The sequence below is a fragment of the Thamnophis sirtalis genome, unplaced genomic scaffold, assembly GCF_051295495.1.
Source record: "Thamnophis sirtalis isolate CommonGarterSnake01/CBP01778 unplaced genomic scaffold, rThaSir2_p1.2 scaffold_14, whole genome shotgun sequence".
NCBI lineage: Eukaryota > Metazoa > Chordata > Lepidosauria > Squamata > Natricidae > Thamnophis > Thamnophis sirtalis.
Genome location: NW_028261394.1, coordinates 1,915,936 through 1,927,463, shown reverse-complemented (window position 1 = coordinate 1,927,463; position 11,528 = coordinate 1,915,936). Strand labels below are relative to the sequence as shown.

The window sequence follows — 11,528 nt, the reverse complement described above, 5'->3', positions numbered from 1 at the left end:
ACAGAAAGCCAATATTTTTACTGTTGCCTTTTTGTTACATTTGTATTGTATTTGTGCTGATAAATAAAGGGAGACTAGTATAGATCTATTTCAAGCTATTTAGCTCTCATCAGCTAGCCATACCCTTACTGGGATTAGAACCTGTGCTGTATTGCATCTTAGGCAGATGTGTTAACCACTAAGCCACAAGGTTCTCCTCTTTTATCAGCTGAGCCAGGGAAATAGGTATGTATTTAGTGTCACAACCCCTGGTATGCCCAAATATGGGAGGAGGCCTACTGCTTCTTTTCTCTGTCTATCGGCTCATCACAAGAGACCATCCAGACAGAAAGCCAATATTTTTACTGTTGCCTTTTTTACATTTGTATTGTATTTGTGCTGATAAATAAAGGGAGACTAGTATAGATCTATTTCAAGCTATTTAGCTCTCATCAGCTAGCCATACCCTTACTGGGATTAGAACCTGGGCTGTATTACATCTTAGGCAGATGTGTTAACCACTAAGCCACAAGGTTCTCCTCTTTTATCAGCTGAGCCAGGGAAATAGGTATGTATTTAGTGTCACAACCCCTGGCATGCCCAAATATGGGGTGAGGCCTACTGCTTCCTTTCTCTGTCTATCGGCTCGTCACAAGAGACCACCCAGACAGAAAGCCAATATTTTTACTGTTGCCTTTGTTACATTTGTATTGTATTTGTGCTGATAAATAAAGGGAGACTAGCATAGATCTATTTCAAGCTATTTAGCTCTCATCAGCTAGCCATACCCTTACTGGGATTAGAACCTGTGCTGTATTACATCTTAGGCAGATGTGTTAACTACTAAGCCACAAGGTTCTCCTCCTTTATCAGCTGATCCAGGGAAATAGGTATGTATTTAGTGTCACAACCCCTGGCATGCCCAAATATGGGAGGAGGCCTACTGCTTCCTTTCTCTGTCTTATCGGCTCGTCACAAGAGACCATCCAGACAGAAAGCCAATATTTTTACTGTTGCCTTTGTTACATTTGTGTTGTATTTGTGCTGATAAATAAATGTGTAATACAGCACAGGTTCTAATCCCATTATATAAATAAACTTGGATTCAGCTTTTCAGAATTGGCTGCCTTCCCCTCTTCTCTTTGGTAACCGTTACAGCTGTCAATCCTCTACTAGAGGTTTCTCCCCATCTTCTCAAATGGACCTGAGACCAGATTGATGTTCCTCAACCTGAAGATTCCAGAACTTTCGTTCCATCCCATCTCAAAAGACGAGATGGGCAGGACCCAACAGGAGTACCCTGAATCTTTCCCTGCTTGTCTTATCTTGTTGGCTTCCAATTAAATGGTGCCTTTGTTTTAACCTAAAAAGTCCTAGAAGCTGTAACTTTTGTCTAGACCCCCGACTGTTTACCTTGAACGTTTCTTCTGATCTGAGAGCTCACAACATTTTCTCCTTAGTATGTTGTGGTTAGCAGCAAGGTCCTTGTTCATGGACAAGGTCAAAAGGTTCAGGATGGAGCATCTACAACTTCTGGAGGCAACTTCTGTTCCACTGATTAATTGTTCTCACTGTCAGGAAATTCCTCCTCAGTTCTAAGTTGCTTCTCTCCTTGATTAGTTTCCGCCCATTGCTTCTTGTTTTGCCCTCAGATGCCCTGGAGAATAGTTTGACTCCCTCTTCTTTGGGGCAACCCCTGAGATATTGGAATATACTGCTATCATGTCTTCCATCCCTGGGCTAGAGGCATGCCGACCGTCTTGGGGGGGTTGGGGGGGGGGGAATGGACCCTGAGATTTTTCATCAGATTAGATTTTCATTAGATTTTTCATGAGCCGAGAGTTGGCGCAGTGGTTAAATGCAGCACTGCAGGCTTCTTCAGCTGACTGCTAGTTCTGCAGTTCAAATCTCACTGGCTCAGGGTTGACTCAGCCTTCCATCCTTTCGAGGTGGGTGAAATGAGGACCCGGATTGTTATTGGGGGCAATATATGCTGACTCTGTAAACCGCTTAGAGAGGGCTGAAAGCCCTATGAAGCGGTATATAAATCTAACTGCTATTGCTATTGCTATCTATCTATCTATCTATCTATCTATCTATCTATCTATCATCTATCTATCTATCTATCTGGGTGAAATGAGGACCCAGACTGTGGGGGCGATATGCTGACTCTGTAAACCGCTTAGAGAGGGCTGAAAGCCCTATGAAGCGCTATATAAGTCTAACTGCTATTGCTATTATTCAAAGGTTGCGGTTGTGAATTATACCCTTGTCCAGCTGCGATTCCCCAAGGCTTCCTGACACCTTTGGCTCTTATTGAAAGGAGAGGAGGGCTGGTCTGGGGCTGTGACAAGGCAGCCTTTGGAATTGGGGGGGTGGGGGTGGGGGGAATATGGAAGTCATTAGTGCTTCCAGCGGAATCGTTGGAGCGACTTCATCCGGGCAGCCAAATATGTAAGCAACTTCAAGATGCGTTACGTTAACACAATTCGAATGGAATTTAGGACATGAACAGGAGCCAAGGCAGGATTGGGCAAAGCAAAAACATTTTACACACATTGGGAAGAGCAAAACAATCCACTACAATTGTCATTTTACCAATGCCCGTTTCGGCTCATCCAGGGTTTTCCTAGCGTTGCTGCCTCCTTTAATTTGTTTGGGGGGGGTCTTTTCTCCTTATCGCAGGTGAGCCCAAAATGTCCATTGCTAAGCAAGTCGGGTTGTTAAGCGGGTTTTTGCCCCGTTTTACTAAATTTCTTGCCGCCGTTGTTAAGTGAATCACTGCAGTCATTAAGTTAGCAGCACGGTCGTTAACTGAATCTGACTCCCCCCTGTTGGTTTTTTCCTCATCAGAAGGTTGCAAAGGGGGAATCGCATGACCCCACAGGACACTGCAACCGTCATAAGTACGAGTCAGTTGCCAAAGCGTTTTAATTTTGATCACGGCGGCCATTGCAGGGATGGTGCGACGGCCGTAAGCGTGAGAAACGGCCGTAAGTCACTTTTTTCCATTGTAACTTTGGACGGCCACTAAATAACATGTTGTAAGTCGAGGACTTTTTTGCATTTGGTCCAGCAGCCATGTTGTCCTCTTTAAAAAGACACATAAATTTAATAAATATTGAGAAATCGAGAATGATGAATCACGGCTGCTGGCAAAGCACGGGGGGGGTGGGGGTTAAATTGGGAATTTGGCTTGGGAGGATGGCTTGCGTAACGCCAGGATGGAGCAAAACAGCTGGATTTCTCCCCCAGTCTTTAGTGGAGGGCCGTGGGGCAAGCAGTGCCGAGGTGGCGCAGTGGTTAAATGCAGCACTGCAGGCTACTTCAGCTGAATTCAGATCTGCAATTCAGCTGTTCAAATCTCACCGGCTCAAGGAAGACTCAGCCTTCCATCCTTCCGAGGTGGGTGAAATGAGAACCCGGATTGTTGTTGGGGGCAATATGCTGACTCTGTAAACCGCTTAGAGAGGGCTGAAAGCCCTATGAAGCGGTATACAAGTCTAACTGCTATTGCTATCTCCTTTGAACAGCTGTGGGAATCCCTCCAGATTCTGAAGCTCTGCCTTTCGCCTTCCCTGAGTGTAGAAATGTTGCTTCGGAGGGAGAAACAAGATGGTTTTTTTGTTTTTTTTTTAATGGATTACGGTGCTCAAGACTTTTAAATCTGGGGCTGATGGCACAGGTAGAAGAAAACAGACTCATGAGAAAAACATCAGGCCCCCACCCCCCACCCCCAAATCATCAGCCCAAGTTTGGGATTTGCAAGCTTCACGCAGACATAACGGTGCCTTTCCTGTGACTTTCCCAGGAAAAGAGCTTTAAAAAAAACCAGCTTCCTTGTTGATTTGCGTATCTACGAATGGGGCGAGAGATACAATAGGAGGAAAAACCTGTAGAAGTTTTATCGGAAGGTCTTATCACTTTCAAACAGGCGCTTTGTTCCGACACAATGGGGGGAATCCACCCCCCCCCTTCTCAGCTTCCTTTCTGGGTCAGAATTTCCTGACAAAAATTAACGTGAAGCCTAATTATTTTTTTGGAATAACGTATGTACGTCAATTAACAAGTTTTTCTTTAAAAAAAAAATAAAGGTTATGAAATAATCTCAGGCCTCGGAGGCCAAATTGGCCTTGACCATGGTGCAGCCTGAAATAAGGTTTATGTTTCAAACTTTGGTGGCATTTAAAGAAAAATGGATCTCTTAAGCAAGCGTATAGTACAGGGTTTCATTACGGGGGGGGGGGAAGAATGGTGTTGCAGGAAAGGAAGGAAGGAAAGAAGGAAGGAAGAAGGATAAGGGGACGGAAGGAAGGAAGGAAGGATAAGGGGATGGAAGGACGGAAAGTAGGTAGGTAGGTTAAGGGGATGGAGAGAAGGAAGAAACCAAGGGAAGGAAGGTAGGTTGAGGGGATGGAGGGAAGGAAGGAAGAGAAAGAAGAAAGGATAAGGGGATGGAAGGAAGAAAGGAAGGTAGGTTGAGGGGATGGAGGGAAGGAAGGTTAAGGGGATGGAAGGAAGAAGGAAGGAAGGAAAGGAAGGGAGGTTGAGGAGATGGAGGGAAGGGAGGAAGGAAAGGAAGGAAGGTAGGTTGAGGGGATGGAGGGAAGGAAGGAAGGGAAGAAAGAAAGGATAAGGGGATGGAAGGGAGGAAGGAAAGGAAGGTAGGTTGAGGGGATGGAGGGAAGGAAGGAAGAGAAAGAAGAAAGGATAAGGGGATGGAAGGAAGAAAGGAAGGTAGGTTGAGGGGATGGAGGGAAGGAAGGTTAAGGGGATGGAAGGAAGAAGGAAGGAAGGAAGGAAAGGAAGGGAGGTTGAGGAGATGGAGGGAAGGGAGGAAGGAAAGGAAGGAAGGTAGGTTGAGGGGATGGAGGGAAGGAAGGAAGGGAAGAAAGAAAGGATAAGGGGATGGAAGGGAGGAAGGAAAGGAAGGTAGGTTGAGGGGATGGAGGGAAGGAAGGAAGGGAAGAAAGAAAGGATAAGGGGATGGAAGGGAGGAAGGAAAGGAAGGTAGGTTGAGGGGATGGAGGGAAGGAAGGAAGGGAAGAAAGAAAGGATAAGGGGATGGAAGGGAGGAAGGAAAGGAAGGTAGGTTGAGGGGATGGAGGGAAGGAAGGAAGAGAAAGAAGAAAGGATAAGGGGATGGAAGGAAGAAAGGAAGGTAGGTTGAGGGGATGGAGGGAAGGAAGGTTAAGGGGATGGAAGGAAGAAGGAAGGAAGGAAAGGAAGGGAGGTTGAGGAGATGGAGGGAAGGGAGGAAGGAAAGGAAGGAAGGTAGGTTGAGGGGATGGAGGGAAGGAAGGAAGGGAAGAAAGAAAGGATAAGGGGATGGAAGGGAGGAAGGAAAGGAAGGTAGGGTTGAGGGGATGGAGGGAAGGAAGGAAGAGAAAGAAGAAAGGATAAGGGGATGGAAGGAAGAAAGGAAGGTAGGTTGAGGGGATGGAGGGAAGGAAGGTTAAGGGGATGGAAGGAAGAAGGAAGGAAGGAAGGAAAGGAAGGGAGGTTGAGGAGATGGAGGGAAGGGAGGAAGGAAAGGAAGGAAGGTAGGTTGAGGGGATGGAGGGAAGGAAGGAAGGGAAGAAAGAAAGGATAAGGGGATGGAAGGGAGGAAGGAAAGGAAGGTAGGTTGAGGGGATGGAGGGAAGGAAGGAAGGAAGAAAGAAAGGATAAGGGGATGGAAGGGAGGAAGGAAAGGAAGGTAGGTTGAGGGGATGGAGGGAAGGAAGGAAGAGAAAGAAGAAAGGATAAGGGGATGGAAGGAAGAAAGGAAGGTAGGTTGAGGGGATGGAGGGAAGGAAGGTTAAGGGGATGGAAGGAAGAAGGAAGGAAGGAAAGGAAGGGAGGTTGAGGAGATGGAGGGAAGGGAGGAGGAAGGAAAGGAAGGAAGGTAGGTTGAGGGGATGGAGGGAAGGAAGGAAGGGAAGAAAGAAAGGATAAGGGGATGGAAGGGAGGAAGGAAAGGAAGGTAGGTTGAGGGGATGGAGGGAAGGAAGATTAAGGGGATGGAAGGAAGAAGGAAGGAAGGAAAGGAAGAAAGGATAAGGGGATGGAAGGAAGGAGGGTAAGGAAAGTAGGTTGAGGAGATGGAGGGAAGGGAGGAAGGAAAGTAGGTTGAGGAGATGGAGGGAAGGGAGAAAGGGAAGGAAGGTAGGTGAGGGATGGAGGGAAGGAAGGGAAATGTAAGGGGATATAAGGAAAGAAGGATAAGGGGATGGGGAGAAGGAAGGAAAACTGGTCATTATAATTGTCTTGTTTCATTTTTTTATCTGATTTTGGCCAATTTTCAAGGAGGGCAGCTACAACTCCAAAACCCAGCAGCTGTGTTTGACCAAACCTCCGTAAGAAAATAAGGATCTCCTCTAGATTTCCACCATGGCTTTACCTCTAATAGGTTTGAAGACCTGGAAGGAAGCTGGTGTGCAAAACATCTGGAGGAGTCCCGGTTGAGGGAAAGGTTGGTGGGATAAGCCATGTTGTGGATTTTCAGTGCTTTTGGAAGGAGAGCTGGTCGAAAAAACGTGGTTCGAGAGGACATAATGACTATTGGATCAGAAGGAAGAACTTCTCCCCGAATCAGATCCTGCCACTGTATGTCCTTTGCCCAATAGGAGCATCTGGTGGTGATTAAATGTGACACCTTCTTCTGACATTCTTGAGTGAAGGTCAACTTTTATATCTAGCCGTCTTCCACCCCTGGCAACAGGATTCTCCTAAAGGCCGTATGTCTTCTTCCTGCCTTCCTTTCTCTAGAATATTCCCAGGGAGCTGATGCCCAGATATCCAAATTTGGAATTAATGAAGAATTTGGGCCAGTGGGCTACAAGAATTTAATATGAATCCTTGCTAAGACCCAGCTGAAGAACATTTCGTAATTTTGCAACTTGGTGAACTTTGTCCATTTGTGCTGGATTTCCTCCCAGTATTTCTCCGTTTGAAATTTTGATTTAAAACAATGGATTTCCAGGCCAATGTTGTAAATCGAAGCTGTCTAGGACACAACCCTTCCCTCGTCTGCCATCAGGAATTTGTTAATTGAGGCCCTCAAATACTGTTCTTCTTTCTTCTTTGGAACGCAGTCTATTTTATGCGTTCACTCTTGTTAGTACGACTAACAAGTGGCACATTTATATTGCTTTTTATTCTGACACTTTCAGAGACCTTGACGGGATCTCTTTATGAAACTTCTCTACGTTACGAACCTTGGGTGAAAAACTTGGCTGATAGCCTACAAGACCTCCACTTTGATCCTTCCGGGTGTGAATGAAGAGTCCATTGAGGTTTGGCTGATGGGCATCTTGATCCTTAACAGATCCAAGGTTCTTTTCTAACCAAAGATCTCGCAGCTTCGCTGGGAGGCATGGAAGCCCTCAAGAGTAAATCCTTCTGAACCTTTGACTGCAAAGAACCAACTTTCATTTAAGATCCTTCTTCTGAACTTGGATCTCCCTGACGTCAGTCTCTGCCAAGGATCTCAAAAGCTCCATGAATGTACTTCAATCTCTCTGCAAAACCATTCTACACCCAGTCTGGGTAGAATGAAATGCTGGGTTGAGATGGTAGACACCCAAAGTTCTTGCTTTCTTCTGCCGTGCAACCAACTCTCTGTATTCTGCTAGCTAGACATGTATAAGAGGGAGTCAAAATAACCATCTCTTTATTTTGGTAGATGGTTGTGGACAGAGAATTATCAAGTACCTGGGTACTTGAGAGACCGCCTGCTGCCAATTACCTCCCAAAGACCCATTAGATCGCACAGGGCCGGCCTCCTCGGGGTTCCGTCCACCAGCCAATGCCATCTGGCTACAACCCGGGGGGAGAGCCTTCTCTGTTGCAGCTCCGGCCCTTTGGAATGAACTCCACGTGGAGATTCGGACCCTCACCTCTCTCCTGGCTTTCCCGAAAAGCCGTTAAGACCTGGCTGTGCCGGCAGGCCTGGGGTTGATGAGCTCCCTTCCCCTCTCGACAGGTGTGGTTGTTGGTCATTTTAAATGTCTATTTTGTATTTGTATGTTCCCCTTCCTGTTGGAGTTGTTCGCCGCCCTGAGTCCCTTCTTAGGGAATAGGGCGGCATATAAATAAAATGAAACTTCAAACTATTGATAAAGGAGAAAATTTGTAGCTCAAGGTTGAAATGAGGGATCCTTGATGATCTGTGGAGATTGGTGGTTTTCTTGCAGACGTTTGATGTCCCAAACTAAGTAACACTCATAGCACTGATGATGTTACCTCGGTTGGGTAATGAACGTTCTTCAAAAAGACCACCAAGCTCAGAGAGCAACAAGGACCCCTCTCAGAGCATATGGTGTGCAACCAATCGCGCGAGTGATTGTGGGTGCACCTCGCTTCACCCACATAACACCTATCCTCCGCGAGCTGCACTGGCTACCTGTCGATCTCCGGGTACGCTTCAAGGTGCTACTTGCCACCCATAAAGCCCTACATGGTAGTGGATCTGCGTACTTGAGAGACCGCCTCCTGCCAATTACCTCCACTCAGCCAATTAGATCTCACCGTTTAGGCCTCCTCCGAGTTCCATCTGCCGGTCAATGTCGACTGGCAACCACGCGGAGGAGAGCCTTCTCGGTGGTAGCTCCGACCCTATGGAACGATCTCCCCGTGGAGATTCGTACCCTCACCACCCTTCAGACCTTCCGCACAGCCCTCAGAATCTGGCTATCCCGTCAGGCCTGGGGCTAAGACTGTAACCCGCCCGAATGGTATGAATGTTGTGTTTTTAATTATGTATTGTCTTATATGTTAAAAGTTTGTCTCCCCCTCCCCTTTGGGTTGTGAGCCGCCCTGAGTCCCCCCAGGGAAAAGGGCGGCATACAAATAAACTTCTACAATCTACAATCTTCGCAGCCTGATGGGTTCAGGATTTGAGATTATTCAGCCTTCCCTGGAATCCCCGTGGAGCCCCTTTCCTCATCCCAAACTTTTGTCAAATGTGTTCGGTAGCAAGATTGAGAAGAGTATCAGGTTGAGAAAGATGGACTAGGTTTTCCGGTCCTTCCGCAGTAATGAAGTCCCTCTGCAGTGGAGGTTGAAGCTTTCTGGAGTATCGAAACTTAGCAAACCACACAAGGCTACAGATCCGTTGATGGGAGATCCATTCAACTGCCTATCTGAACAGCTTGCAGGTTGTGTAAGTTGAGAGACACCTGTGTTACAGTGATTTCTCGCTCGTTGAAGTTGCAATATGGTAGTGACCTCTGCTGGCTGAAGGGGAAAAAAAACACCAATCATCTAGAGCAGTGTTTCTCAACCTTGGCGACTTTAAGCCCTGTGGACTTCAACTCCCAGAATCCCCCAGCCAGCATAGCTTCTGGGAGTTGAAGTCCACAGGGCTTAAAGTCGCCAAGGTTGAGAAACACTGATCTAGAGAATTCTATTCCAAAGCAAGTTGAGAGTTGATTTGATTTGATTTGATTTGATTTGTCTTGTATGCCGCCCACTCCTGAAGGACTCCGGGCGGCTCACAATAGACGAGGGAAAGGGGGGAAACTAGACAAAGACAACACTTCAAAAACAAAACCACAACATTCACAATTTCCGTGGGGCTGGATATTTCATAGGCCCCTCGGCCAGCTGGAGCAGCCAGGACTTGGTGGCTTTGCGGAAGGCCGGGAGGGTAGTAAGGGTCCGGATCTCGACAGGGAGATCATTCCAGAGGGCTGGAGCTGCAACAGAGAAGGCTCTCCCCCGGGGGGTTACCAGCTGACATTGGCTGGCAGATGGAATCCGGAGGAGACCTAACCTGTGAGATCTAATCGGTCTGAGGGAGGTAATCGGCAGGAGGTGGTCTCTCAGGTACCCAGGTCCGATGCCATGTAGGGCTTTATAGGTAGTGACCAGCACCTTGAAGCGGATTCGGAGACTAATGGGTAGCCAGTGCAGCTCGCGGAGGATAGGCGTACCTTGGTGCACCCACAATCGCTTGCGCGGCTGCGTTCTGGACTAACTGGAGTCTTCGAACACTCTTCAAGGGCAGCCCCATGTAGAGTTCATCTTCTGAACTTGTTCCTCCTTAGTTGCGAAGTATAGTAAGCATACTCAACATTGGCTATTGGAGTGGGGTGGAGATTTATACCCAATGACTTGTGACATTTCCTGCTGGCTTCCCCAGCGTCCTTCTAGGGAAGCCAACAAGGAGAGTTGCAAATGGTGATTACTTGAAAGCCGGGCACTGCAACCAGTTGTAAGTGTGAGCTGGTTAGTAAGGCCCACGATCTCATGACTGCGGGATTGTTGGGACTGCCAGGACTCCAAGGACAGTTGTTTGAATGGATGCTCAATGCATAGTGGTAGATCAAGAACCACCAGAGTCCTGCGGGATTAGGCGGCCTATAAATATAATAAATAATAATAATAATATTTTTTTCCAGATCTTGGGAACTGAATCTCAGACTTACTCCGGTCCTGATGGAGGACAGGAGAGCAGGATTAAAAAGGCATTCTATGTCCCAGTCAGTTTGACTCCAGGACCTGCAACCACATACATGCGTGGCCATTGACAAGAGCCGAATTTTGACCACGTGACCATGGCGATGCTGCCACGGTCATAAATACGAGGACTGGTTGTAGGTTGCATTTTTTTTCAATGCCGTTGCAGCTTCCGATGGTGACTGAGCAAATGGCTGTAAGTCGAGAACCACCTGTAATTATTTTCAGTGCTCTTAAGCCCTTTGTTGACCTGTGGACTTCAACTCCCAGAATTCCTCAGCCACCATAGGGAACGCTGGGAATTGGAGTCCACAGATCTTTAAAGTTGCCAAGCCTGTAAAGATCCCATTTTTATTCACTCTCTCCTCGCAGAAGAAAAAGTACTATTTTTTTCCCCTCTTCTCCAACCTGGTGCCCTCTCCAAGAATTTCAAATATTTCCATCGCGGCTTCTTTGGAAGGCCCATCCCAAGTCTCCCTCCCAGGTGTGAGTCCACTATCCTAAATTCCTCCTCCGTGGCATTTTTCTTGGCACTGCCTTGACGCTCCCCCGGGCCCCCTCCATCTGCCAGCAGTTAATTTTTCACAGACGTTCTTGGCTTCGGGGTAAAACATTGCGTCCCTCGCTTTTAATTTTTAACCCGCCACTGCAGATCCGTTTTGTCCGTCAGTCAGCAAAATTGATGACCTCCCGACTGAATCCAGCTCCGGAAAGCCAGCCCCTTCGCTCCACCCAAGCTCCTACTGGTGTTGAAAGAACCGTGTGATCACGCGTGTTGGTTATAAATTCACTTTCTATTGACGCATCCCGACTGTTACCCTGGGCAACCTGAAAACCCAGGACCCTGGCTGTGTTTTTAACCTAAAGGTTTTGGAAAGGCAAATTCCACAACCTTTCCCCCACTTTTGGTTGCTTTCAAATCCCACAGCTGAGGATGCCTTCAGGATCTGGAGAGCTGGAAGGAGACCTTGGAGATCATCTAGTCCAACCCCCTGCTCGTGCAGGAGGCCTATACTAGGGATTCAAACCACCGAATTGCTGACCTTTCTGATCGGCAAGCTCAGTGTCTTAGCCACTGAGCCACCGACAAAACCGAGAAAGCCACT

At 47.3% G+C, this 11,528-nt stretch overlaps 1 protein-coding gene across 1 annotated transcript in view; it reads right to left on the bottom strand.

The window, feature by feature from the left end:
- Nucleotides 1-11,528, bottom strand: part of GPR146 (G protein-coupled receptor 146) — a 142,055-nt gene that overhangs the window by 61,262 nt on the left and 69,265 nt on the right. The gene's annotated exons all lie outside the window — the stretch shown is intronic.